The sequence below is a fragment of the Rhinoderma darwinii genome, chromosome 3 (assembly GCF_050947455.1).
Source record: "Rhinoderma darwinii isolate aRhiDar2 chromosome 3, aRhiDar2.hap1, whole genome shotgun sequence".
NCBI lineage: Eukaryota > Metazoa > Chordata > Amphibia > Anura > Rhinodermatidae > Rhinoderma > Rhinoderma darwinii.
In genome coordinates this window covers 413370672-413393433 of record NC_134689.1, presented here as the reverse complement: position 1 = coordinate 413393433, position 22762 = coordinate 413370672, and the positions used below count along the sequence as shown (strand labels likewise).

Sequence of the window (22762 nt, the reverse complement as noted above, 5' to 3'; positions counted from 1 at the left end):
GATTGTTTATAAAACGTATTTTATTGTGCAAACGCCATAAGACATAAAAAAAAACTATAAACATCTGGTATCGCCGTAATCGTATCGCCCCGCAGATTAAAGTGAATATGTCATTTATAGCGCACGGTGCACGCAGTAAAAAAAAAAGAATAAAAAAACAATAGTAGAATTGCTGTTTTTTAGTCACCACGCCACCTAAAAATAGAATAAAAACTGATCAAAAAGCTGCATGCACCCCAAGAAAACTACAGTGGATTCCTTAAGGGGTCTAGTTTCCAAATTGGGGTCACTTTTGGGGGGTTTCCAATGTTTTGGCACCACAAGACCTCTTCAAACCGGACATGGTGCCTAATAAAAAAGAGGCCTCAAAATCCACTAGGTGCGCCTTTGCTTCGGAAGCCGGTGCTTCAGTCCATTACCGCACTAGGGCCACATGTGGGATATTTCTCTAAACTGCAGAATCTGGGCAATACGTATTAAGTTGCGTTTCTCTGATAAAACCTTTTGTGTTATAAAAAAAATGGTATAAAGAGGATTTTCTGACAAAAAAAAAAAAGTAAATTTCACCTCTACTTTGCTCTAAATTTCTGTGAAACACCTAAAGGGTTCATAAACTTTATAAATGCTGTTGTGAATACTTTGAGGGGTCTAGTTTCTAAAATGGGGTGTTTGATAGGGGTTTCTAATATATGGGCCCCTCAAAGCAACTTCAGAACTGAACTGGAACCTAAAAAAATAAATAAATGAGGCAATACTTTGCTTCTTACATTATACTGATAATGAGCCGTGCCCACCCCGAGATGACCCCAGTTTTGACCGTTTGTATAAACGGAGACCCCTATTAGACCGTTTCAGTGCCCGGTTTTCCCAAGCATACACCCCCGAGAAGTGTTTTTCTATTGATGAGTCCCTGTTACATTTTAAAGGGAGGGTTCAATTCCGCGAGTACCTGCCGGGTAAGAGGGCAAGGTATGGCGTGAAGATGTATAAGCTGTGCGAGAGTGCATCAGGGTATACCTACAGATTTAGGATATATGAAGGAAAGGCCACCCCCAAACCAGACTGCATCCTGGACTACAATAGGTACATGGGAGGGATGGACTTGTCAAATCAAGTCCTGAAGCCCTACAGCGCCATGCGGTGTGGTATAAGAAGCTGGCCGGGCACATCATACAGATGGCTTTGTACAATGCGTACGTGCTACGTCGATGTGCAGGCCAGAGGGGAACTTTCCTGGAATTTCAAGATCTAATCTTTAGGGACCAGGAAGGGGGGGCACCCAGTACTTCTGGAAGCGAGGCCACACGCATCGTACCAGGGCAACACTTTCCAGGAGAAGTTCCCCAAACCGGTGGAAAGGGAAAGAGTCAAAAGAGGTGCAGAGTCTGCTATAAGAGGGGGATAAGGAAGAACACAATATACCAATGTGAAACGTGTCCCGAAAAACCAGGGCTCTGTATAAAAGATTGTTTTAAAATGTATCATACATCCCTTGATTTTTAATTTACCCTGATGCACTCCGCACAGCTTACCCCCCTCATCTTTCCCTTCTGAGCCCTGCCGTATGCCCAGGCAGCTGATAACAGCCACATGTAGGGTATTACCGTACCCAGGAGAACCCACATTACAATTTAAGGGGTGTATATCTCCGGTGGCGCATGCTGGGCACAATATATTGGACACTGAAATGGCATATATATATATAAAATTGCAAATCTCACACTGCACCATCTGCTGCGCATTATCTTTTACACAATACCTGTGGGGTCAAAATGCTCACTACACCTCTAGATGAATGTCTTAAGGGGTGTAGTTTTTAAAATGTGGTCACTTCTCGGGGGTTTCAACTGTACTGGTACCTCAGGGGCTTCTGCACACATGACTTAGCACCAGAAAAGCTCCAGTAGGCCAAATGGTGGTCCTTTCCTTCTGAGCCCTCCCATGGACCCAAACGGCAGTTTATCACCACAAATGGGGTATTGCCGCACTAAGGACAAATTGGGCAACAAAATGGGGTATGTTGTTCCTTGTGAAAATAAGAAATTTTGATCAAAAATGACATCTTATTGGAAAAAATATCATTTTTTTCATTTCACAGCCCAATTCAAATAGGTGCTGTGAAAAAACTGTGCGGTCAAAATGATAACAAAAAAAATAAATGAATTCCTTGAGGGGTGTAGTTTCCAAAATGGGGTCACTTCGGGTGGGTTTCCATTGCTTTGATACCTCTGGGGCTCTGCAAATGCGACATGGCACCCGAAAACCAATCCAGCAAAATCTGGACTCCAACCAACACATAGCGCTCCTTTCCTTCTGAGCCCTCCCATGGGCCCAAACGGCAGTTTATCACCACAAATGGAGTATTGCCGCACTAAGGACAAATTGGGCAACAAAATGGGGTATGTTGCTCCCTGTGAAAATAAGAAATTTTGATCAAAAATGACATCTTATTGGAAAAAATATAATTTTTTTCATTTCACAGCCCAATTCAAATAGGTGCTGTGAAAAAACTGTGCGGTCAAAATGATAACAAAAAAAATAAATGAATTCCTTGAGGGGTGTAGTTTCCAAAATGGGGTCACTTCGGGTGGGTTTCCATTGCTTTGATACCTCTGGGGCTCTGCAAATGCAACATGGCACCCGAAAACCAATCCAGCAAAATCTGGACTCCAACCAACACATAGCGCTCCTTTCCTTCTGAGCCCTCCCATGGGCCCAAACGGCAGTTTATCACCACAAATGGGGTATTGCCGCACTAAGGACAAATTGGGCAACAAAATGGGGTATGTTGTTCCTTGTGAAAATAAGAAATTTTGATCAAAAATGACATCTTATTGGAAAAAATATCATTTTTTTCATTTCACAGCCCAATTCAAAGAGGTGCTGTGAAAAAACTGTGCGGTCAAAATAATAACAAAAACCATAAATGAATTCCTTGAGGGGTGTAATTTCCAAAATGGGGTCACTTCTGGTGGGTTTCCATTGTTTTGATACCTCAACACCTCTTCAAACCTGGCATTCTGCCTAAAATATATTCTAATAAAAAAGAGGCCTCAAAATGCACTAGGTGCTTCTTTGCTTCTGGGGCTTGTGTTTTAGTCCACGAGCGCACTAGAGGCACATGTGGGACATTTCTAAAAACTGCAGAATCTGGATAATACATATTTTGTAGTATTTCTCTGGTAAAACCTTCTCTGTTACCGAAAAAAATTGAATAAAATTGAAATTCAGCAGAAAAAATGAAATTTGCAAATTTCATTTCCACTTTGCTTTAAATCCTGTGAAATGCCTGAAGGGTTAAAAAACTTTCTATATGCTGTTTTGAATTCTTTGAGGGGTCTAGTTTTTAAAATGGGGTGTTTTATGGGGGTTTCTAATACATAGGCCCCTCAAATCCACTTCAGAACTGAACTGGTACCTTCAAAAAAAGGCTTTTGAAATTTTCTTAAGAATATGAGAAATTGCTGTTTATGTTCTAAGCCTTGTAACGTCCAAGAAAAATAAAAGAATGTTCAAAAAACGATGCCAATCTAAAGTAGACATATGGGAAATGTGAACTAGTAACTATTTTGGGTGGTATAACCGTATGTTTTTCAAGCAGATGCATTTAAATTCTGATGCATTATGAGGAAAGTGTTGTTGATTTCCTTGTCATTTTTGAGTGAGTAGAAGAGATGGGAATGATTTGAGCTTTAAATCCAAAATAGGATTTTGCCTAAAAAGAAACAATATTAAAGCAAAGTCCCAATCAGATTGGGTGAAATAGTCTGATGGTTTCTTATTTATTGGCGAAACTAGTTCATTAAAAAAGGAAAATTAGCCAAACTGACAGGATAAAGGGGTTGTTGACTTGGAGTGAGAAGGGAACAATAGGAATTATTTGAGTTTTCAAGCTCAAATAGGATCTGGTGAAAAGAGGAGGAATGGGTAAACAAAGATAAGTTAGAATTTATGGCCACAAAGAGCACTTTTATCCTATAACGCTCAACCTTTGAAAATGCAAGACTAGTAAAAGGTTATTTCCCATACCGGGAGTCGAACCCAGGTCACCTGGGTGAAAACCAGGAATCCTAACCGCTAGACCATATGGAAGCGGTTATTAAGTAAAATGAGTCATGGACTAAGAAAACGTGGGAATAAAGAAAATTTATATATATTTTTTCATTTTGCCGCTTTGAGCTTGTCTACAAACATCTGGTGGTTGCCTCGTTAGCGCAGTAGAAAGCGTGTCAGTCTAATAATCTGAAGGTCGTGAGTTCGATCCTCACACGAGGCACTGTTCAGTGAGTTTTTGTCTTCCTCCATTCATGCAGGAAATCGGGTTTTTCTGCCGAAACGTTTTTAATATATGAGGAAAGTGTTGTTGATTTCCTTGTCATTTTTGAGTGAGTAGAAGAGATGGGAATGATTTGAGCTTTAAATCCAAAATAGGATCTTGCCTAAAAAGAAACAATATTAAAGCAAAGTCCCAATCAGATTGGGTGAAATAGTCTGATGGTTTCTTATTTATTGGCGAAACTAGTTCATTATAAAAAGGAAAATTAGCCAAACTGACAGGATAAAGGGGTTGTTGACTTGGAGTGAGAAGGGAACAATAGGAATTATTTGAGTTTTCAAGCTCAAATAGGATCTGGTGAAAAGAGGAGGAATGGGTAAACATAGATAAGTTAGAATTTATGGCCACAAAGAGCACTTTTATCCTATAACGCTCAACCTTTGAAAGTGCAAGACTAGTAAAAGGTTTTTTCCCATACCGGGAGTCAAACCCAGGCAACATGGGTGAAAACCAGGAATCCTAACCGCTAGACCATATGGGAGCAGTTATTAAGTAAAATGAGTCATGGACTAAGAAAAAGTGGGAATAAAGAAAATATATATATTTTTTTTTCATTTTGCCGCTTTGAGCTTGTTTACAAACATCTGGTGGTTGCCTCGTTAGCGCAGTAGGAAGCGTGTCAGTCTAATAATCTGAAGGTCGTGAGTTCGATCCTCACACGAGGCACTGTTCAGTGAGTTTTTGTCTTCCTCCATTCATGCAGGAAATCGGGTTTTTCTGCCGAAACGTTTTTAATATATGAGGAAAGTGTTGTTGATTTCCTTGTCATTTTTGAGTGAGTAGAAGAGATGGGAATGATTTGAGCTTTAAATCCAAAATAGGATCTTGCCTAAAAAGAAACAATATTAAAGCAAAGTCCCAATCAGATTGGGTGAAATAGTCTGATGGTTTCTTATTTATTGGCGAAACTAGTTCATTATAAAAAGGAAAATTAGCCAAACTGACAGGATAAAGGGGTTGTTGACTTGGAGTGAGAAGGGAACAATAGGAATTATTTGAGTTTTCAAGCTCAAATAGGATCTGGTGAAAAGAGGAGGAATGGGTAAACAAAGATAAGTTAGAATTTATGGCCACAAAGAGCACTTTTATCCTATAACGCTCAACCTTTGAAAATGCAAGACTAGTAAAAGGTTATTTCCCATACCGGGAGTCGAACACAGGCCATCTGGGTGAAAACCAGGAATCCTAACCGCTAGACCATATGGAAGAAGTTATTAAGTAAAATGAGTCATGGACTAAGAAAAAGTGGGAATAAAGAAAATTTATATATATTTTTTCATTTTGCCGCTTTGAGCTTGTCTACAAACATCTGGTGGTTGCCTCGTTAGCGCAGTAGGAAGCGTGTCAGTCTAATAATCTGAAGGTCGTGAGTTCGATCCTCACACGAGGCACTGTTCAGTGAGTTTTTGTCTTCCTCCATTCATGCAGGAAATCGGGTTTTTCTGCCGAAACGTTTTTAATATATGAGGAAAGTGTTGTTGATTTCCTTGTCATTTTTGAGTGAGTAGAAGAGATGGGAATGATTTGAGCTTTAAATCCAAAATAGGATCTTGCCTAAAAAGAAACAATATTAAAGCAAAGTCCCAATCAGATTGGGTGAAATAGTCTGATGGTTTCTTATTTATTGGCGAAACTAGTTCATTAAAAAAAGGAAAATTAGCCAAACTGACAGGATAAAGGGGTTGTTGACTTGGAGTGAGAAGGGAACAATAGGAATTATTTGAGTTTTCAAGCTCAAATAGGATCTGGTGAAAAGAGGAGGAATGGGTAAACAAAGATAAGTTAGAATTTATGGCCACAAAGAGCACTTTTATCCTATAACGCTCAACCTTTGAAAATGCAAGACTAGTAAAAGGTTATTTCCCATACCAGGAGTCGAACCCAGGCCACCTGGGTGAAAACCAGGAATCCTAACCGCTAGACCATATGGAAGCAGTTATTAAGTAAAATTAGTCATGGACTAAGAAAAAGTGGGAATAAAGAAAATTTATATATATTTTTTCATTTTGCCGCTTTGAGCTTGTCTACAAACATCTGGTGGTTGCCTCGTTAGCGCAGTAGGAAGCGTGTCAGTCTAATAATCTGAAGGTCGTGAGTTCGATCCTCACACGAGGCACTGTTCAGTGAGTTCTTGTCTTCCTCCATTCATGCAGGAAATCTGGTTTTTCTGCCGAAAAGTTTTTAACCCCTTAACGCTCCATGACCTACTATTAGGTCATGCTAACTGTAGCGTTCGCGCTCAGTGACCTAATAGTAGGTCATGGAGTAAACACGGCGCCGTTCGCGCGGGGCGCGTTCCTGAGCTGTGATAGCTGCTGTTTTCGACAGCAGACTATCACTGCTCAATGTGCCGGGACCGATCGCGGAGCTCCCCCGCCGATTAACCCCTCAGAAGCCGCGTTCAATAGCGATCGCGGCTTCTTAGGGGTTAATCCGCCATCGCCGGCCTGCTACACGATAGCGGCCGGCAATGGTGACTATGGCAACCGGACACCAAACAATGGCGTCCGGCTATGCCATAGACGGAAGCCTAGTGGGTCCTGACAACGTCAGGACCCACTATGCTTGCTGTCAGTGAGTAGCTGACAGTTCTAATACACTGCACTACGCATGTAGTGCAGTGTATTAGAATAGCGATCAGGGCCTCCTGCCCTCATGTCCCCTAGTGGGACAAAGTAATAAAGTAAAAAAAAAGTTACAAAAAAGATGTGTAAAAATAAGAAAATAAAAGTTTTAAAAGTAATAAAAGTAAAAGTCCCACTTTTTCACTTATCACTCATTTATTATTAATAAAAATATATAAACAAACAAATAAACTATACATAATTGGTATTGCCGCGTGCGTAACGGCCTGAACTACAAAATTATTTTGTTATTTATCCCGCACGGTGAACGCCGTAAAAAAAAATATTAATAAACCGTACCACAATCACAATTGTTTGGTCACTTCACCTCCCAAAAAATGGAATAAAAAGAGATCAAAAAGTCGCATGTACCGAAAAATGGTGCTGATCGAAACTACAGTTCGTTACGCAAAAAATAAGTCCTTGCACGGCTTTATTGATTGAAAAATAAAAACGTTCTGGCTCTTAGAATAAGGTAACACAAAAAGTGAATGATTGTTTATAAAACGTATTTTATTGTGCAAACGCCATAAGACATAAAAAAAAACTATAAACATCTGGTATCGCCGTAATCGTATCGCCCCGCAGATTAAAGTGAATATGTCATTTATAGCGCACGGTGCACGCAGTAAAAAAAAAAGAATAAAAAAACAATAGTAGAATTGCTGTTTTTTAGTCACCACGCCACCTAAAAATAGAATAAAAACTGATCAAAAAGCTGCATGCACCCCAAGAAAACTACAGTGGATTCCTTAAGGGGTCTAGTTTCCAAATTGGGGTCACTTTTGGGGGGTTTCCAATGTTTTGGCACCACAAGACCTCTTCAAACCGGACATGGTGCCTAATAAAAAAGAGGCCTCAAAATCCACTAGGTGCGCCTTTGCTTCGGAAGCCGGTGCTTCAGTCCATTACCGCACTAGGGCCACATGTGGGATATTTCTCTAAACTGCAGAATCTGGGCAATACGTATTAAGTTGCGTTTCTCTGATAAAACCTTTTGTGTTATAAAAAAAATGGTATAAAGAGGATTTTCTGACAAAAAAAAAAAAGTAAATTTCACCTCTACTTTGCTCTAAATTTCTGTGAAACACCTAAAGGGTTCATAAACTTTATAAATGCTGTTGTGAATACTTTGAAGGGTCTAGTTTCTAAAATGGGGTGTTTGATAGGGGTTTCTAATATATGGGCCCCTCAAAGCAACTTCAGAACTGAACTGGAACCTAAAAAAATAAATAAATGAGGCAATACTTTGCTTCTTACATTATACTGATAATGAGCCGTGCCCACCCCGAGATGACCCCAGTTTTGACCGTTTGTATAAACGGAGACCCCTATTAGACCGTTTCAGTGCCCGGTTTTCCCAAGCATACACCCCCGAGAAGTGTTTTTCTATTGATGAGTCCCTGTTACATTTTAAAGGGAGGGTTCAATTCCGCGAGTACCTGCCGGGTAAGAGGGCAAGGTATGGCGTGAAGATGTATAAGCTGTGCGAGAGTGCATCAGGGTATACCTACAGATTTAGGATATATGAAGGAAAGGCCACCCCCAAACCAGACTGCATCCTGGACTACAATAGGTACATGGGAGGGATGGACTTGTCAAATCAAGTCCTGAAGCCCTACAGCGCCATGCGGTGTGGTATAAGAAGCTGGCCGGGCACATCATACAGATGGCTTTGTACAATGCGTACGTGCTACGTCGATGTGCAGGCCAGAGGGGAACTTTCCTGGAATTTCAAGATCTAATCTTTAGGGACCAGGAAGGGGGGGCACCCAGTACTTCTGGAAGCGAGGCCACACGCATCGTACCAGGGCAACACTTTCCAGGAGAAGTTCCCCAAACCGGTGGAAAGGGAAAGAGTCAAAAGAGGTGCAGAGTCTGCTATAAGAGGGGGATAAGGAAGAACACAATATACCAATGTGAAACGTGTCCCGAAAAACCAGGGCTCTGTATAAAAGATTGTTTTAAAATGTATCATACATCCCTTGATTTTTAATTTACCCTGATGCACTCCGCACAGCTTACCCCCCTCATCTTTCCCTTCTGAGCCCTGCCGTATGCCCAGGCAGCTGATAACAGCCACATGTAGGGTATTACCGTACCCAGGAGAACCCACATTACAATTTAAGGGGTGTATATCTCCGGTGGCGCATGCTGGGCACAATATATTGGACACTGAAATGGCATATATATATATAAAATTGCAAATCTCACACTGCACCATCTGCTGTGCATTATCTTTTACACAATACCTGTGGGGTCAAAATGCTCACTACACCTCTAGATGAATGTCTTAAGGGGTGTAGTTTTTAAAATGTGGTCACTTCTCGGGGGTTTCAACTGTACTGGTACCTCAGGGGCTTCTGCACACATGACTTAGCACCAGAAAAGCTCCAGTAGGCCAAATGGTGGTCCTTTCCTTCTGAGCCCTCCCATGGACCCAAACGGCAGTTTATCACCACAAATGGGGTATTGCCGCACTAAGGACAAATTGGGCAACAAAATGGGGTATGTTGTTCCTTGTGAAAATAAGAAATTTTGATCAAAAATGACATCTTATTGGAAAAAATATCATTTTTTTCATTTCACAGCCCAATTCAAATAGGTGCTGTGAAAAAACTGTGCGGTCAAAATGATAACAAAAACCATAAATGAATTCCTTGAGGGGTGTAGTTTCCAAAATGCGGTCACTTCTGGTGGGTTTCCATTGCTTTGATACCTCTGGGGCTCTGCAAATGCGACATGGCACCCGAAAACCAATCCAGCAAAATCTGGACTCCAACCAACACATAGCGCTCCTTTCCTTCTGAGCCCTCCCATGGGCCCAAACGGCAGTTTATCACCACAAATGGGGTATTGCCGTACTAAGGACAAATTGGGCAACAAAATGGGGTATGTTGCTCCCTGTGAAAATAAGAAATTTTGATCAAAAATGACATCTTATTGGAAAAAATATAATTTTTTTCATTTCACAGCCCAATTCAAATAGGTGCTGTGAAAAAACTGTGCGGTCAAAATGATAACAAAAACCATAAATGAATTCCTTGAGGGGTGTAGTTTCCAAAATGGGGTCACTTCTGGTGGGTTTCCATTGCTTTGATACCTCTGGGGCTCTGCAAATGCAACATGGCACCCGAAAACCAATCCAGCAAAATCTGGACTCCAACCAACACATAGCGCTCCTTTCCTTCTGAGCCCTCCCATGGGCCCAAACGGCAGTTTATCACCACAAATGGAGTATTGCCGCACTAAGGACAAATTGGGCAACAAAATTGGGTATGTTGTTCCCTGTGAAAATAAGAAATTTTGATCAAAAATTACATCTTATTGGAAAAAATATCATTTTTTTCATTTCACAGCCCAATTCAAATAGGTGCTGTGAAAAAACTGTGCGGTCAAAATAATAACAAAAACCATAAATGAATTCCTTGAGGGGTGTAATTTCCAAAATGGGGTCACTTCTGGTGGGTTTCCATTGTTTTGATACCTCAACACCTCTTCAAACCTGGCATTCTGCCTAAAATATATTCTAATAAAAAAGAGGCCTCAAAATGCACTAGGTGCTTCTTTGCTTCTGGGGCTTGTGTTTTAGTCCACGAGCGCACTAGAGGCACATGTGAGACATTTCTAAAAACTGCAGAATCTGGATAATACATATTTTGTAGTATTTATCTGGTAAAACCTTCTCTGTTACAGAAAAAAATTGAATAAAATTGAAATTCAGCAGAAAAAATGAAATTTTCAAATTTCATTTCCACTTTGCTTTAAATCCTGTGAAATGCCTGAAGGGTTAAAAAACTTTCTATATGCTGTTTTGAATTCTTTGAGGGGTCTAGTTTTTAAAATGGGGTGTTTTATGGGGGTTTCTAATACATAGGCCCCTCAAATCCACTTCAGAACTGAACTGGTACCTTCAAAAAAAGGCTTTTGAAATTTTCTTAAGAATATGAGAAATTGCTGTTTATGTTCTAAGCCTTGTAACGTCCAAGAAAAATAAAAGAATGTTCAAAAAACGATGCCAATCTAAAGTAGACATATGGGAAATGTGAACTAGTAACTATTTTGGGTGGTATAACCGTATGTTTTTCAAGCAGATGCATTTAAATTCTGAAAAATGCTATTTTTTGTAAATTTTCTCTAAATTTTGCAATTTTTCACAAATAAAGACTGAATATATCGACCAAATTTTACCACGAACATGAAGCCCAAAGTGTCACGAGAAAAAAATCTCAGAATCGCTTGGGTAGGTTTAAGCATTCCGACGTTATTACCACATAAAGTGAAATATGTCAGATTTGAAAAATGGGCTCTGAGCCTTAAGGCCCAAACTAGGCTGCGTCCTTAAGGGGTTAATATATGAGGAAAGTGTTGTTGATTTCCTTGTCATTTTTGAGTGAGTAGAAGAGATGGGAATGATTTGAGCTTTAAATCCAAAATAGGATCTTGCCTAAAAAGAAACAATATTAAAGCAAAGTCCCAATCAGATTGGGTGAAATAGTCTGATGGTTTCTTATTTATTGGCGAAACTAGTTCATTATAAAAAGGAAAATTAGCCAAACTGACAGGATAAAGGGGTTGTTGACTTGGAGTGAGAAGGGAACAATAGGAATTATTTGAGTTTTCAAGCTCAAATAGGATCTGGTGAAAAGAGGAGGAATGGGTAAACAAAGATAAGTTAGAATTTATGGCCACAAAGAGCACTTTTATCCTATAACGCTCAACCTTTGAAAATGCAAGACTAGTAAAAGGTTATTTCCAATACCGGGAGTCGAACACAGGCCACCTGGGTGAAAACCAGGAATCCTAACCGCTAGACCATATGGAAGCAGTTATTAAGTAAAATGAGTCATGGACTAAGAAAAAGTGGGAATAAAGAAAATTTATATATATTTTTTCATTTTGCCGCTTTGAGCTTGTCTACAAACATCTGGTGGTTGCCTCGTTAGCGCAGTAGGAAGCGTGTCAGTCTCATAATCTGAAGGTCGTGAGTTCGATCCTCACACGAGGCACTGTTCAGTGAGTTTTTGTCTTCCTCCATTCATGCAGGAAATCGGGTTTTTCTGCCGAAACGTTTTTAATATATGAGGAAAGTGTTGTTGATTTCCTTGTCATTTTTGAGTGAGTAGAAGAGATGGGAATGATTTGAGCTTTAAATCCAAAATAGGATTTTGCCTAAAAAGAAACAATATTAAAGCAAAGTCCCAATCAGATTGGGTGAAATAGTCTGAGGGTTTCTTATTTATTGGCGAAACTAGTTCATTAAAAAAAGGAAAATTAGCCAAACTGACAGGATAAAGGGGTTGTTGACTTGGAGTGAGAAGGGAACAATAGGAATTATTTGAGTTTCAAGCTCAAATAGGATCTGGTGAAAAGAGGAGGAATGGGTAAACAAAGATAAGTTAGAATTTATGGCCACAAAGAGCACTTTTCTCCTATAACGCTCAACCTTTGAAAGTGCAAGACTAGTGAAAGGTTCTTTCCCATACCGGGAGTCAAACCCAGGCCACCTGGGTGAAAACCAGGAATCCTAACCGCTAGACCATATGGGAGCAGTTATTAAGTATAATGAGTCATGGACTAAGAAAAAGTGGGAATAAAGAAAATGTATATATATTTTTTCATTTTGCCGCTTTGAGCTTGTCTACAAACATCTGGTGGTTGCCTCGTTAGCGCAGTAGGAAGCGTGTCAGTCTCATAATCTGAAGGTCGTGAGTTCGATCCTCACACGAGGCACTGTTCAGTGAGTTTTTGTCTTCCTCCATTCATGCAGGAAATCTGGTTTTTCTGCCGAAACGTTTTTAATATATGAGGAAAGTGTTGTTGATTTCCTTGTCATTTTTGAGTGAGTAGAAGAGATGGGAATGATTTGAGCTTTAAATCCAAAATAGGATCTTGCCTAAAAATAAACAATATTAAAGCAAAGTCCCAATCAGATTGGGTGAAATAGTCTGATGGTTTCTTATTTATTAGCGAAACTAGTTCATTAAAAAAAGGAAAATTAGCCAAACTGACAGGATAAAGGGGTTGTTGACTTGGAGTGAGAAGGGAACAATAGGAATTATTTGAGTTTCAAGCTCAAATAGGATCTGGTGAAAAGAGGAGGAATGGGTAAACAAAGATAAGTTAGAATTTATGGCCACAAAGAGCACTTTTATCCTATAACGCTCAACCTTTGAAAGTGCAAGACTAGTGAAAGGTTCTTTCCCATACCAGGAGTCGAACCCAGGCCACCTGGGTGAAAACCAGGAATCCTAACCGCTAGACCATATGGGAGCAGTTATTAAGTATAATGAGTCATGGACTAAGAAAAAGTGGGAATAAAGAAAATGTATATATATTTTTTCATTTTGCCGCTTTGAGCTTGTCTACAAACATCTGGTGGTTGCCTCGTTAGCGCAGTAGGAAGCGTGTCAGTCTCATAATCTGAAGGTCGTGAGTTCGATCCTCACACGAGGCACTGTTCAGTGAGTTTTTGTCTTCCTCCATTCATGCAGGAAATCTGGTTTTTCTGCCGAAACGTTTTTAATATATGAGGAAAGTGTTGTTGATTTCCTTGTCATTTTTGAGTGAGTAGAAGAGATGGGAATGATTTGAGCTTTAAATCCAAAATAGGATCTTGCCTAAAAATAAACAATATTAAAGCAAAGTCCCAATCAGATTGGGTGAAATAGTCTGATGGTTTCTTATTTATTGGCGAAACTAGTTCATTAAAAAAAGGAAAATTAGCCAAACTGACAGGATAAAGGGGTTGTTGACTTGGAGTGAGAAGGGAACAATAGGAATTATTTGAGTTTCAAGCTCAAATAGGATCTGGTGAAAAGAGGAGGAATGGGTAAACAAAGATAAGTTAGAATTTATGGCCACAAAGAGCACTTTTATCCTATAACGCTCAACCTTTGAAAGTGCAAGACTAGTGAAAGGTTCTTTCCCATACCGGGAGTCAAACCCAGGCCACCTGGGTGAAAACCAGGAATCCTAACCGCTAGACCATTTGGGAGCAGTTATTAAGTATAATGAGTCATGGACTAAGAAAAAGTGGGAATAAAGAAAATGTATATATATTTTTTCATTTTGCCGCTTTGAGCTTGTCTACAAACATCTGGTGGTTGCCTCGTTAGCGCAGTAGGAAGCGTGTCAGTCTCATAATCTGAAGGTCGTGAGTTTGATCCTCACACGAGGCACTGTTCAGTGAGTTTTTGTCTTCCTCCATTCATGCAGGAAATCTGTTTTTTCTGCCGAAACGTTTTTAATATATGAGGAAAGTGTTGTTGATTTCCTTGTCATTTTTGAGTGAGTAGAAGAGATGGGAATGATTTGAGCTTTAAATCCAAAATAGGATCTTGCCTAAAAATAAACAATATTAAAGCAAAGTCCCAATCAGATTGGGTGAAATAGTCTGATGGTTTCTTATTTATTGGCGAAACTAGTTCATTAAAAAAAGGAAAATTAGCCAAACTGACAGGATAAAGGGGTTGTTGACTTGGAGTGAGAAGGGAACAATAGGAATTATTTGAGTTTCAAGCTCAAATAGGATCTGGTGAAAAGAGGAGGAATGGGTAAACAAAGATAAGTTAGAATTTATGGCCACAAAGAGCACTTTTATCCTATAACGCTCAACCTTTGAAAGTGCAAGGCTAGTGAAAGGTTCTTTCCCATACCAGGAGTCGAACCCAGGCCACCTGGGTGAAAACCAGGAATCCTAACCGCTAGACCATTTGGGAGCAGTTATTAAGTATAATGAGTCATGGACTAAGAAAAAGTGGGAATAAAGAAAATGTATATATATTTTTTCATTTTGCCGCTTTGAGCTTGTCTACAAACATCTGGTGGTTGCCTCGTTAGCGCAGTAGGAAGCGTGTCAGTCTCATAATCTGAAGGTCGTGAGTTCGATCCTCACACGAGGCACTGTTCAGTGAGTTTTTGTCTTCCTCCATTCATGCAGGAAATCTGGTTTTTCTGCCGAAACGTTTTTAATATATGAGGAAAGTGTTGTTGATTTCCTTGTCATTTTTGAGTGAGTAGAAGAGATGGGAATGATTTGAGCTTTAAATCCAAAATAGGATCTTGCCTAAAAATAAACAATATTAAAGCAAAGTCCCAATCAGATTGGGTGAAATAGTCTGATGGTTTCTTATTTATTGGCGAAACTAGTTCATTAAAAAAAGGAAAATTAGCCAAACTGACAGGATAAAGGGGTTGTTGACTTGGAGTGAGAAGGGAACAATAGGAATTATTTGAGTTTCAAGCTCAAATAGGATCTGGTGAAAAGAGGAGGAATGGGTAAACAAAGATAAGTTAGAATTTATGGCCACAAAGAGCACTTTTATCCTATAACGCTCAACCTTTGAAAGTGCAAGACTAGTGAAAGGTTCTTTCCCATACCGGGAGTCGAACCCAGGCCACCTGGGTGAAAACCAGGAATCCTAACCGCTAGACCATATGGAAGCAGTTACTAAGTAAAATGAGTCATGGACTAAGAAAAAGTGGGATTAAAGAAAATTTATATATATTTTTTCATTTTGCCGCTTTGAGCTTGTCTACAAACATCTGGTGGTTGCCTCGTTAGCGCAGTAGGAAGCGTGTCAGTCTCATAATCTGAAGGTCGTGAGTTCGATCCTCACACGAGGCACTGTTCAGTGAGTTTTTGTCTTCCTCCATTCATGCAGGAAATCTGTTTTTTCTGCCGAAACGTTTTTAATATATGAGGAAAGTGTTGTTGATTTCCTTGTCATTTTTGAGTGAGTAGAAGAGATGGGAATGATTTGAGCTTTAAATCCAAAATAGGATCTTGCCTAAAAATAAACAATATTAAAGCAAAGTCCCAATCAGATTGGGTGAAATAGTCTGATGGTTTCTTATTTATTGGCGAAACTAGTTCATTAAAAAAAGGAAAATTAGCCAAACTGACAGGATAAAGGGGTTTTTTGACTTGGAGTGAGAAGGGAACAATAGGAATTATTTGAGTTTCAAGCTCAAATAGGATCTGGTGAAAAGAGGAGGAATGGGTAAACAAAGATAAGTTAGAATTTATGGCCACATAGAGCACTTTTATCCTATAACACTCAACCTTTGAAAGTGCAAGACTAGTGAAAGGTTCTTTCCCATACCGGGAGTCGAACCCAGGCCACCTGGGTGAAAACCAGGAATCCTAACCGCTAGACCATATGGAAGCAGTTACTAAGTAAAATGAGTCATGGACTAAGAAAAAGTGGGATTAAAGAAAATTTATATATATTTTTTCATTTTGCCGCTTTGAGCTTGTCTACAAACATCTGGTGGTTGCCTCGTTAGCGCAGTAGGAAGCGTGTCAGTCTCATAATCTGAAGGTCGTGAGTTTGATCCTCACACGAGGCACTGTTCAGTGAGTTTTTGTCTTCCTCCATTCATGCAGGAAATCGGGTTTTTCTGCCGAAACGTTTTTAATATATGAGGAAAGTGTTGTTGATTTCCTTGTCATTTTTGAGTGAGTAGAAGAGATGGGAATGATTTGAGCTTTAAATCCAAAATAGGATTTTGCCTAAAAAGAAACAATATTAAAGCAAAGTCCCAATCAGATTGGGTGAAATAGTCTGATGGTTTCTTATTTATTGGCGAAACTAGTTCATTAAAAAAAGGAAAATTAGCCAAACTGACAGGATAAAGGGGTTGTTGACTTGGAGTGAGAAGGGAACAATAGGAATTATTTGAGTTTCAAGCTCAAATAGGATCTGGTGAAAAGAGGAGGAATGGGTAAACAAAGATAAGTTAGAATTTATGGCCACAAAGAGCACTTTTATCCTATAACGCTCAACCTTTGAAAGTGCAAGACTAGTGAAAGGTTCTTTCCCATACCAGGAGTCGAACGCAGGCCACCTGGGTGAAAACCAGGAATCCTAACCGCTAGACCATATGGGAGCAGTTATTAAGTATAATGAGTCATGGACTAAGAAAAAGTGGGAATAAAGAAAATGTATATATATTTTTTCATTTTGCCGCTTTGAGCTTGTCTACAAACATCTGGTGGTTGCCTCGTTAGCGCAGTAGGAAGCGTGTCAGTCTCATAATCTGAAGGTCGTGAGTTCGATCCTCACACGAGGCACTGTTCAGTGAGTTTTTGTCTTCCTCCATTCATGCAGGAAATCTGGTTTTTCTGCCGAAACGTTTTTAATATATGAGGAAAGTGTTGTTGATTTCCTTGTCATTTTTGAGTGAGTAGAAGAGATGGGAATGATTTGAGCTTTAAATCCAAAATAGGATTTTGCCTAAAAAGAAACAATATTAAAGCAAAGTCCCAATCAGATTGGGTGAAATAGTCTGATGGTTTCTTATTTATTGGCGAAACTAGTTCATTAAAAAAAGGAAAATTAGCCAAACTGACAGGATAAAGGGGTTGTTGACTTGGAGTGAGAAGGGAACAATAGGAATTATTTGAGTTTCAAGCTCAAATAGGATCTGGTGAAAAGAGGAGGAATGGGTAAACAAAGATAAGTTAGAATTTATGGCCACAAAGAGCACTTTTATCCTATAACGCTCAACCTTTGAAAGTGCAAGACTAGTGAAAGGTTCTTTCCCATACCAGGAGTCGAACCCAGGCCACCTGGGTGAAAACCAGGAATCCTAACCGCTAGACCATTTGGGAGCAGTTATTAACCCCTTCCCGACATTTGCCGTACATGTACGTCATGGAAAGCATTGACTTCCCGCATCTTGCCGTACATGTACGTCAAATGCAGAAGGGGTTACCGTATCAAAAATAAAAGTTTTAAAGTAAAGATGGCTGCTGTTCATAACAGCAGGACATCTGTACACGATGCCCAGGGGGGTGTCGCCTCCCCCCCGCATCGGCGATCGCCGCCATTGGCCGTTCAATTCAGACCGGCCAATTGCGGCTGTTTGCGGCTTTTGCCAATCACTGTGCCACAGGGCACAGTGATATGGTGGTGATTGGTGCTGTCTAGGACAGCACCAATGACTACCATGTTCCATGTAAAAAATGGCGGTGATGCCAGCCCCCAGATCGCTATGGTTGGTCGGTCAGCACCGACCGACCAATCGCAGCCATGGCGGGTGTTTGAAACACCCTACACCAGCCCTGCCCACCTCATTCCGGTTAGGAACGGTGAGCAGAGCTGGTGTGACCGTCTGTGAAGCCAACTTACCGAATCTGAGGCCTTCTGTGCTGCGATCCTGCTGTGACGTCTTCATCCGACTGCTTCCTGCAGAAGAGTGAACCGTCATCATCATCAACTGTGCTGCTGCTGATTTTTTTTTTTTTTTAGCAGCAGCACTTGTTTTTTTTCCTAAACTTCTTATCCCTGTACCCTCCCCCCCATCCCACCCTCCCCATCTTTCCCTTTTTACGTCCTGCGGCCGCCGAGTGCGGATCAGTGACCGCCATCACTGACCGCCAATTTTTGGCACAGGACTTCCTTTTTTTTTGTATTTTGCACCTCCCTGTGTGCGCCCTGCGGCCACTGAGTGCTGATCAGTGACCGCCATCACTGATCAGCATCCGTGGTAATTTTTTTTATTTTTTGGCCTTTTTTATTACTGCACCTTTTTTTTGCGTGCGCCCTGCGGCTACTGAGTGCTGAGTCTAATAATCAGCCTCAGTGGTAATTTGTTTACGCAGGTTTTTTTTTGGCCTTTTTTTCTTCATTTTATAAAACTGTAAAAAAAAAAGACTAGCATTAGAGTAGCGGACGTTTACTGACGTCCGTTTTGTAAAAAAAGATATATAGCAGAAGTTCTAGCTATATATTTTTTTATACAGTTTGAATAAATTGACTTCTTATAGTTAGCGTCCATTTAGTGACGGACATTTAGTTCGTTCACTAAATTTTTGATAGCGTAGCGACAGTTAGTATAAATTTATAGCGTTATAGTCAGCGTCCGTTTAGTGACGGACATTCAGTTTTTTTTAACTGAAGTTCGTTCACTAAATTTTTGATAGCGTAGCGACAGTTAGTATAAATTTACATCTTATAGTCAGCATCCGTTTAGTGACGGACATTCAGTTTTTTTTTAACTGAAGTTCGTTCACTAAATTTTTGATAGCGTAGCGACAGTTAGTATAAATTTATAGCGTTATAGTCAGTGTCCGTTTAGTGACGAACATTCAGTTTTTTTTAACTGAAGTTCGTTCACTAAATTTTTGATAGCGTAGCGACAGTTAGTATAAATTTATAGCGTTATAGTCAGCGTCCGTTTAGTGACGGACATTCAGTTTTTTTAACTGAAGTTTGTTCACTAAATTTTTGATAGCGTAGCGACAGTTTTAGTATAAATTTACATCTTATAGTCAGCGTCCATTTAGTGACGGACATTCAGTTTTTTTTTAACTGAAGTTCGTTCACTAAATTTTTGATAGCGTAGCGACAGTTAGTATAAATTTATAGCGTTATAGTCAGCGTCCGTTTAGTGACGAACATTCAGTTTTTTTTAACTGAAGTTTGTTCACTAAATTTTTGATAGCGTAGCGACAGTTTTAGTATAAATTTACATCTTATAGTCAGCGTCCATTTAGTGACATACATTCAGTTTTTTTTAACTGAAATTTGTTCACTAAATTTCTGATAGCGTAGCGACACAGTTGTAGCTCAGTTTTTTTTACAGTTCTATATTGAACGTTCAATAAATTTCTTTCTCCTAAATTTTTCTTATTCTTCTCTTCTTTTTCTTTTTTTTTTCCTATAAATTTCATATTACACGTGTAAAAGCACAACATACAAAACCACCTCTATAAAGAGTATTACACGTGTTGAAGCACTACATACCCCCCTAATAAAAATGGCCCAATCATCTCAAAGGCTCTACTCCGCTGAGGAGGCATACGCCATCCTGGCCTCTGACACTGAATCGGCCAGCGAGGGAGAAGAGGAAATTGCCCCATTCATCTTGACCTCATCATCCTCATCCAGTGATGAGGAACCCCCGCAAAGACGCCCCAGGACATCAGCTGAGGCAACCCCCCAAATGAGCGATACCCTGTGGAACCCACCCCCTGATAATTATGAGCCTCACATTCCAGATTTCACAGGGAGCTCTGGAATTCTATTTGAGACTGTAGGCCTCGCAGAAATTCACTATTTCAATCTGTTTTTCACTGAGGATTTTGTTAATGTAATGGCGGCCCAAACAAATTTATATGCCCAACAATTTTTAGCCCAAAACCCCACGTCATCATTTGCTAGGTGGACCCCCATAGAGGCAGCGGAGATGATGAAATTTTGGGGCCTTGTCCTACATATGGGCCTAGTAAAAAAACCAGAGATTAGGCAATACTGGAGTGCGGACATTTTATACAGCACCCCATTATACCACATGGCAATGACCCGGGCACGATTTGAAATTATTCTGAAATTTTTGCATTATAATGATAATGCACAGTGCCGGCCCCGTGATGACCCCACATACGACCGCCTATTCAAAATCAGGCCAATGATTGATTATTTCTGCACCAAATTTCAGGAAGTGTACACCCCCGAAAAGAACATAGCAATAGACGAGTCCCTTGTACATTTTAAGGGGAGACTAAAATTCCGCCAATACCTGCCAAGCAAGAGGGCGAGGTATGGAATTAAAATGTACAAGCTGTGCGAGAGCAGCTCAGGGTACACCTACAGGTTTCGGGTTTATGAAGGGAAGGACACCAGGATAGAACCTCCAGAATGCCCCCCTGTCCTGGGAGTTAGTGGAAAAATAGTGTGGGACTTGATGCACCCACTGCTGGACCAGGGTTATCACCTTTACGTGGATAACTTCTATACCAGCATCCCACTATTTAAATGCCTCTCCACCAGAAGTACTGTAGCATGCGGCACCGTGCGCAAAAATCAGAGAGGCCTCTCTAAAAATCTGATTGGGCAACCCCTAAGAAAAGGAGAAAGCAGGGCACTACACAGCGATAACTTGTTGCTGGTCAAGTATAAGGACAAGAGGGACGTCCTTATGTTGACCACAATACACGGTAGTGGCATCACCCCTGTCCCTGTCCGAGGTAGCACCACAATGACCCCCAAGCCAGACTGCATCCTCGGCTACAATAAGTACATGGGAGGTGTTGATCTCTCTGATCAAGTACTGAAGCCGTACAGTGCCATGCGTAAAACAAAGACGTGGTACAAAAAGCTGGCCGTGCACGTGGTACAGATGGCATTGTATAACGCTTACGTGCTATACCGATGTGCAGGCCGGACAGGGACATTCCTTCAGTTTCAAGAAGCGGTTATCAAGGCCCTTGTATTTGGGGACCAGGAAGGGGAGAGCCCCAGTACTTCTAGAAGCGATGGTCCACGTATTGTACCAGGGCAACACTTTCCTGGCGAAATCCCCCCCACTGGTAAAAAGGGAAGGAGCCAAAAAAGGTGTAAAGTGTGTTACAACAGAGGGAGAAGACGAGACACAACTTATCATTGTGAAACCTGTCCCGACAAACCTGGCCTGTGCATAAAAGAGTGCTTCAAAGTTTATCACACATCCATGGATTTTAATTGAAACATTTTTTTAAATGCTCACTATACCCCTAGATAATTTACTCAAGGGGTGTAGTTTCCAAAATGGGGTCACTTGTGGGGGGTTTCCACTGTTTTGACCCCTCAGGGGCTTTGCAAATGCGACATGGCCACCGCAAACCATTCCAGTTACATTTGAACTCCAAATGGTGTTCTTTCTCTTCTGAGCCCTGCCGTGTGTCCAAACAGCCGTTTATGACCACATGTGGGGTACTGTTTTACTCAGGATAAACTGCTCTACAAATGTTGTGGTGCTTTTTCTCCTTTAGTCCTTGTGGGAATGAAAAAAAATTTTGCTAAACCTACGTTTTATTGGTTAAAATTTACATTTTCATTTTCACGGCCTACTTCCAATAAATTCTGCAAAAAGCCTGTGGGGTCAAAATGCTCACTATACCCCTAGATAATTTACTCAAGGGGTGTAGTTTCCAAAATGGGGTCACTTGTGGGGGGGTTCTACTGTTTTGACCCCTCAGGGGCTTTGCAAATGCGACATGGCCACCGCAAACCATTCCAGTTACATTTGAACTCCAAATGGTGTTCTTTCCCTTCTGAGCCCTGCCGTGTGTCCAAACAGCCGTTTATGACCACATGTGGGGTACTGTTTTACTCAGGATAAACTGCTCTACAAATGTTGTGGTGCTTTTTCTCCTTTAGTCCTTGTGGGAATGAAAAAAAAATTTGCTAAACCTACGTTTTATTGGTTAAAATTTACATTTTCATTTTCACGGCCTACTTCCAATAAATTCTGCAAAAAGCCTGTGGGGTCAAAATGCTCACTATACCCCTAGATAATTTACTCAAGGGGTGTAGTTTCCAAAATGGGGTCACTTGTGGGGGGGTTCTACTGTTTTGACCCCTCAGGGGCTTTGCAAATGCGACATGGCCACCGCAAACCATTCCAGTTACATTTGAACTCCAAATGGTGTTCTTTCCCTTCTGAGCCCTGCCGTGTGTCCAAACAGCCGTTTATGACCACATGTGGGGTACTGTTTTACTCAGGATAAACTGCTCTACAAATGTTGTGGTGCTTTTTCTCCGTTAGTCCTTGTGGGAATGAAAAAAAATTTTGCTAAACCTACGTTTTATTGGTTAAAATTTACATTTTCATTTTCACGGCCTACTTCCAATAAATTCTGCAAAAAGCCTGTGGGGTCAAAATGCTCACTATACCCCTAGATAATTTACTCAAGGGGTGTAGTTTCCAAAATGGGGTCACTTGTGGGGGGGTTCCACTGTTTTGACCCCTCAGGGGCTTTGCAAATGCGACATGGCCACCGCAAACCATTCCAGTTACATTTGAACTCCAA

General features: G+C 40.5%; 6 non-coding genes across 6 annotated transcripts; all 6 read left to right on the top strand.

Annotated features, from left to right (window-relative positions):
• The first annotated feature begins 11896 nt into the window (after positions 1–11896).
• TRNAM-CAU (transfer RNA methionine (anticodon CAU)) lies at positions 11897–11969 on the top strand. The gene has a single exon. It is a non-coding gene; the product is annotated as a tRNA-Met (tRNA).
• Positions 11970–12620: 651 nt separating this feature from the next.
• On the top strand, positions 12621–12693 carry TRNAM-CAU (transfer RNA methionine (anticodon CAU)). The gene has a single exon. It is a non-coding gene; the product is annotated as a tRNA-Met (tRNA).
• A 651-nt stretch (positions 12694–13344) lies between these two features.
• TRNAM-CAU (transfer RNA methionine (anticodon CAU)) lies at positions 13345–13417 on the top strand. Its single transcript has one exon. It is a non-coding gene; the product is annotated as a tRNA-Met (tRNA).
• A 1375-nt stretch (positions 13418–14792) lies between these two features.
• Positions 14793–14865, top strand: TRNAM-CAU (transfer RNA methionine (anticodon CAU)). The gene has a single exon. It is a non-coding gene; the product is annotated as a tRNA-Met (tRNA).
• Positions 14866–15516: 651 nt separating this feature from the next.
• TRNAM-CAU (transfer RNA methionine (anticodon CAU)) lies at positions 15517–15589 on the top strand. Its single transcript has one exon. It is a non-coding gene; the product is annotated as a tRNA-Met (tRNA).
• Positions 15590–16965: 1376 nt separating this feature from the next.
• TRNAM-CAU (transfer RNA methionine (anticodon CAU)) lies at positions 16966–17038 on the top strand. Its single transcript has one exon. It is a non-coding gene; the product is annotated as a tRNA-Met (tRNA).
• Positions 17039–22762: the final 5724 nt, after the last annotated feature.